At 44.1% G+C, this 6628-nt stretch overlaps 1 protein-coding gene across 1 annotated transcript in view; it reads left to right on the forward strand.

Annotated features, from left to right (window-relative positions):
- The window catches only part of DOCK2 (dedicator of cytokinesis 2), a 424501-nt gene that overhangs the window by 199743 nt on the left and 218130 nt on the right, over positions 1–6628 (forward strand). The gene's annotated exons all lie outside the window — the stretch shown is intronic.

A 6628-nucleotide genomic window follows, 5' to 3' on the forward strand; every position in this document is an offset into this window, starting at 1 on the left:
GTAGTAGTGGAGAAGAGTGAGGGATCAGCTCCAGGAATTAGGATCAGGTCTGGGGTCTGAGTTTGCAAGTGCTGATGCTCTGCATGGCTTTTATTTTGCTCTCTTTGATCCCTAACTGCAGAAAGCATATTGTTTTCACCTTGAAACACACAAGCAAACGAAAAACAATGACAAAAACACATGACTTCCCTTGTCCATCCTGCATATGGGAGCTCTGCATGTGGGATTAGGTTCACTGGGGCTTGGTGTGCTCGGGGGAAGAGCTATGTGAACCCCTCTTGATTTCAGCAGTTAAAATGACTCAGCCCGTTTGGCTCAGGAGGAAGGCTTTTCTATCAGCATAACCAGGGTATCACAACATTGCGTGTGCTACCTGGGGAACCAGGCCCAAGCACGGATGAGAGGTCACTGTGTTTGGCTGAAGAGTTAAGAAATATATATTGAGGTTTTGCCAGGAGAAAAAATTATGGGTTTCGTTAGAGTGAAATTTAATATACCATAGTTAGTTATGGATTCTGAGAATTCGTGAAAGCCGTCCATGATAATAAAGCTTTCATTTGGGGCTTCCCTGATGGCACAGTGGTTAGGAATCCGCCTGCCAATGCAGGGGACACGGGTTTGAGCCCTGGTCCGGGAAGATCCCACATGCTGCGGAGCAAGTAAGTCCCTGTGCCACAACTACTGAGCCTGCACTCTAGAGCCCATGAGCCACAACTACTGAGCCCATGTGCCTAGAGCCCATGCTCTGCAACAAGAGAAGCCACTGCAATAAGAAGCCCACTTTCTGCAGCTAGAGAAAGCCCGCGCGCAGCAGCAAAGACCCAATGCAGCCAAAAACTTTTTTTACAAGGTAAATAAATAAAGCTTTTATTTGCTCTGAAGTAAATAATCCTTTGGTGTGATGCTTATTGTCTTTTTATTTTATTTGTGGTTTAAGTCAAGACAAAATGCTCTGCCCCAAATGCTTCTTTAGTGAGACAGACCCTGTCTCCTTTAAATTGCATTTTGTCTGAAATGGACCAGGTCACATGTAATAAATTCTGGCATTTTAATGGAAACATTACAGCAAAAGTAGTTAACAATCTGCTTTAATTTCAAAACTAATTTTCTCTTTCATACGGTAAGGCAGTATCTTGGTAAAATGTGCAAAATGCATTGGGACTTAATTAAGTTCTGAAACAAGGTTAAGCTGGGCTGTCGATATTCAAGATAAATGGTGGAGGAAGATGGTAGTGGCTTGATGTTCCTGAGTCCTGAATGCCATGTGGACCACAGTGGAATTAGAAGAACTGGCCACATTAGCTGCTGAAGGCCCCAATCTGTGGAAGGCTAGATGCTCCTGGCAGCACAGATAGAGCCTGTACATAGATAAGGGAAAAAAACGGGGAATCATTTCTTCCTGTCTCTCCACTGAATCCAATTCATTCTTTAATTTATCCCTGCAAAAAATATTTGAATCTCATTGTGCTAAGTGCTGGAGATTCAAAGGTGAGCAAAAATAAGCAGAATTCTTACCTTAGGAAGATAATACGCTAATGAGAGAGAAACACATTCAGCAGAGAATTACATAAATGTATGTACAAGGACAGCTGTACCGAGGACTTTGATGGAGGGGTCCCTGGTGCCAGGTGAGTGTATAGGAGGGATATTTGGGATGATCTGGGGCAGCGGTGGTTGTAGTCTTGGAAAGCCTTACTTGGGAAACCCCAGCAGAGCTGGAAACTGGGCAGGGAGGGTGGTGTGGTGGGGACTGTCCCAGGCAGAAGGAAAAGTGTGTACAGACCCTTAAGGGAGTCTTCGCATGGTGGTTCTGAGGAACCCAAGGTGACTCACTGTGACTGTAGAGCAGACAGTGAAAGGGCCTGTGATGGGAACTTCCACAGGAGAGCCAGGTGGGACCTCCTGAGCCATAGTGACAGACCTAGTCTGACTTCCCAAGTTTATCAGGACGCCAGATTGTGACAGCCAGAGTGTGACATGGGTCAGGTCTAAATTCAGCAATAACTGGTTTTGCTGCTACGTGGTGAAAGGGAAGGGCGTGCGCATGGGGAGACCAGGTGGGATGCTTCTGTGAAGGCCGGCTGAGAGAAGAAGGGGGTTTGCAGCGGGAGGCCGGTAGTGGAGAGGCGCACGTACCTGGGAAGCCGGCTTAGCCTGGCGGTGAGAAAACCAGACTCTAGGTGGTTCTTCCTGGGCTGAGGATCCTGGAGGATGCAGGAAGAAATCATATATTTGGGAAACCTCAGGACTAGGGGTGATAGACATGAGCAATAGGAATTCAGGCTGTAAGCTGGTGGAAAGAAAAGGGGGATGAAGTTGGGATGAAAGTACCCCAAAGGGGTTATGAGCCTTAAGCCGGTCAAACATGGTTTTCACCAAATGCAAAGAGTGTTGGGTGTGGATTTGTCTTTTAGTTCTGTTTATTGCAAGCTATGCTTGATGGGCATAATGATCACAAAGCATCTATGTTTCTTGGAACTTAAAAAGAGAAATACGTTTTTAGCATCCAGCAAGTTGCCTTGAGCTGCTTAAAATGAGAGCCTTTTCAAGTGAAGGCTATATTGAGGCCTCTGATCGGCTAAGAAAGAAACTGTACCTGGAGGTCAGAATGCGTCTCAAGTCTAGTGCCAGTGGTTCCTGGAACTACCCTGGGTGCTGGTGTCTGGTAGACCTTCACACGTTGCACCCACCCACCACATTGCTCCCAGCACGGCCTTCCCACCTGATTTCCACGAGCCCTTGGACGCACCATCTATCTAGCCTCTCTTAGTTGCCTCACGCTTCAAATGGCAGGGTCCCAGCCCTTGCAGTGTCTTTTACCTCTAGGGTATTTGATTCCACGCGGCAAGAATCCTTCATTCCCCAGAGTGCTGTTCTGTGCTAGACATGCCTGCGTATTCTTCTGGCTCGCTGAGGCCTTTGTTACTTAACGATCATTGTCATGGTTTCTAGTCTTAATAAGGCCAGGAAGAGTTCATTCCTTATTAACACCACTTTTTGCCCTGAGAAAACCTTAAGCCTGTTTCTGAAAACCCATTGCAGTCCCATAAAGGCATCTTCCCTCTTCTCCCCCAATTTACTTCAATAAACAGATGAATAAATACACATTTATTGAGCGCCTGTTGTGTGCCCTCCGTAATGCTCAAGGTTCTCTGCCACTTAATTGTCAGGCACCCTTGTCAGGGAAGGGTGATGTTCAGCATTATAAGAAAAGGAGTCAGCAGCTCACAGAGGCTAACTTTCCCAAGGTCATCCTGCAAAAAAGAGGGTAGTAGAATAATATTAAACCCAAGACTTCCGATTCTGTGTCCAGGTTTTTCCCACCTAAATTGGTAAGCAACCTGGTTTTAGATGGCTAATGGACAGCACAGGGAAAACATTAAAGCACGTGATGGGAGTGTTGTTTTCTTTTCAGTTCTCTCTCAAGCATCCTGATTAGTCAAGTAGAAAATGCATTTGGTGTTAAAGTGGCTTTAGCATGTGTTGAATATTTGCTGATCTCCCTTTTTAACAAAGAGAGCTGGTCTCAGGCTCAGCACCGTTAACACTCAGCAGTCTCCAGCAAGAATTTTTAAAAATTATTTTGGTTTCATCTTTTCTTTTTGGAACACCATACTGGTTTTTCTCATGGTGGTGATAGATTTAAAGGAAGAGAATTATGGGAAAAATAATTAAAGAAATTATTCCTCTTTCTAGGAAGAGAATTATGGGAAAAATAATTAAAGAAAAATATTGAATAAGTTACATTTCAGGTATATGAGCATAATAATGATGAAAATCATGAATATGTATCCGTCTGAATGAAGCTGGGAATTGCATCATTGATTCACAGTGCCTCTCTGGCTCCCAGGGCATGTGGGCCTTGAGGAGATCGTTGCCGTGCTAAGTTCTGAAGCTGCTCTTTTTTTATTCGTTTCCCTGGGAAACATATAGAAGCGATTATAATGAAAACTCTCCCTGCCATTAGGACCATTGGACATCCTTCTTAGGTTTAAATTTTATAACCCAAACCAACCCAAACTAGTAATGGAGTCTTAAAACCTAGGAAAAATATGTAAGTTTATTGCAAAAGATAATATCCCATTTAAAACAGTTTAGAAATTTACAAAACCTTACATCAGTACGTAGTCTTTAAGAAGGTGCTCTATAGATGAGCTGGTATTAAGTTCCAAGTATAGCGAGTACACATTTTTTTAACTACAGAGAAAGCAGCTACATAAACTCCTGCAACTTAAGGTGATGTATCAGTCTTTCACCTTTCAATTTTATAAAAGCAACCTTTGCTAAATTTGTATCGCTCTGTAAAACCAGATAACTTCAAGTACAGCATTTCTGTAGGATATCACGGTAGATGTTACATAATACTTTACAAAGAAGCAATTTTCACATGAGTAGGTGAATATAGAGTCTTGGTATATGTATACTTTTTGAAATTTAACACAGAGATGATCGTTTCTGTTTAGCAGGATGTGTTTACTGAATCCACTTCCCCCATAACAATTTTAAACGTTCAATTTTCAGAAGAGACTTCCTTCCCAGTTTCAGGTTGGTGGCCCAAGCAATGTTGTGTTGTGCTTTGGTATAGAATCATTATAGCCTTGTTTGGTTTTATCTCTAGAAATGTCAACCTTTTCAGACCACTATTTCATCTAACTCAGTTGAGGGTTTATCCCGAGGCCGCCACCTCAACCTAAGTGTATGACAACATACACTTCTTAATTACCCAAATGTTGGATTATCCATTTTGTGTGAGTTATCCCAGACATCTCTTCATCATTACAGGCTGACTTTGACAAATGATCCTGATCAGCTCTGGGTGGCTCTGCCCATTTGATGTTGGCATGTGCACGGACTTTATAAAACAGGTAGAGTAGGTGTTCATATCTCCACTCGGGAATGGACAAACAGGCCTTGGAATAGACTGTTCTGTTGCCTGGGTGTCTTAATTCTGGGAATAGGATTATTTCCATTTTACTGTGCCGCCCAGGAGCATAAATTAATTTGAAAATTAGCGGAAGCAAAGCAAATTAAGATGGAAGCGCTCCTACGAGATAAAATTATATGAGATCCCCAATGATTTTGCTTTACTGGATTATCCTCTGTCCTGTTCTTTTCGGTTGTTGGGGCCAACTGAGAGTTGATCTTGTGGATACGTACAAAAAGATCTGTGGCTTTTAGCCAGTGGTACCATATCTTATTGAAACGTGGCTTAGGTATGACAAGTGTATTTATCTTAATTCTAACTTCACGTTATGTATTCCGGTCTCATTTTGTGGGTTTAAACATTACACTAGAAACAGAACAAGAACATCTTGAATGGCATTCCAAGATTTCATAGTGCCAGCCAAGATTCCTTGCCAAATTTCCCTCTTGCTGTCACTGAAATAGCTTTGTGCACTGCAGCGCAGGGACAGGGGAAGGTGAAACTGTCTGGGTGGTTTGCTCAGTTAGCCTCAATTTGCAGCGGGGCACGTATGTCCCACGTTTACACAGGATGCTGCACTCTGCAAAGACTCTAACTCAGACACCCAGTCTTCAGCAAAGGGGATTATGAAGCGCCTTCCTCACTGAATGCTTGTTGAGTTTAGGATCCCTTTTCTGAGCCGCCTCAATCCAACCACAGGCTGGTAGAGAGTCTAACAAGAAGGAATATGAGCCTTGCCAACCTACCCCTCGTCCCCAAGAGTGTGTAGCAGTTACTGAATTATATTACTTTAGCTGTTTGTTCAGCCATGCAAGTTTGACTGGACCCACATGTGTGGAGGTCTTGTCAAAAGAATGACGAGAACCAGTGTTGTGTTTTGTCTTAGTCTTATTTATGTTTCTGGTAAGATGAAGCGGACAGATAGGCTGCTGGATCTCATGATCTTAAATGTTGCAGAGAAATTAACTGTGCAATCTTAAAAGTTCAAACCCAAACCAGACCCCATCCATTTGCCAGGCAGTCTCAGGCCTCAGACTGAGAAGCAGGATGATTTAAGATGGGCGCTGGAGTAGCCACAACTGCAGGATAGTCATACCTGCAAGTCCCGTATACCCTGTGGTGAGCTTACTCTGCCACAGACTCTTAAGGTCCACACAGCGTGAAATGACAAACCCTTGCTTTGGGGGTCAAGGGACCAATAAAAAATGAAGAGGACCCAACCCACAAGGTGACCTTTGCATTCTCACGTCCTGCCCACTCCTGTTGTGCTCATGTATATGCCAATATCTTAGAAAACTGCCAGTTTGGGGATCTGTTTTTCTCTGGGTGTCTGCTTGTAACCCTCCTCTATCTTACTGCTCTGCACAACATTTTTGTTTCTTTCCTTTGGGACGATGAACCCAGGATGGGCAGGAAGTGCTTAGCGTTACTAAAGGGGTGTAGGAAAGTGCGATGGGGGTTTTGCCCATGGTGGGAATCTAGACTCACAAACCAGGATGTGTGACAGGAAGCTAGGCAAGTGGGCACTCGGGTCCGTGAAGTCCTCAGCAAGCAGCAGCACGCACTCAGGTGAGGTGTGGTCATGTGTCCAGTGGCAGCTAATCCAGCCCCAGTTGTTCTGGTTTCACAGGTCGAGTGGCTCATAGCCTGGGGCCTTTGCTAAGAAGTAGAGAAGGCCTGAGGGCAGTGGTTCCCCACCTCGGG

The sequence above is a fragment of the Lipotes vexillifer genome, unplaced genomic scaffold, assembly GCF_000442215.2.
Source record: "Lipotes vexillifer unplaced genomic scaffold, Lipotes_vexillifer_v1.1 scaffold370, whole genome shotgun sequence".
In the NCBI taxonomy this organism is placed as follows: Eukaryota; Metazoa; Chordata; class Mammalia; order Artiodactyla; family Lipotidae; genus Lipotes; species Lipotes vexillifer.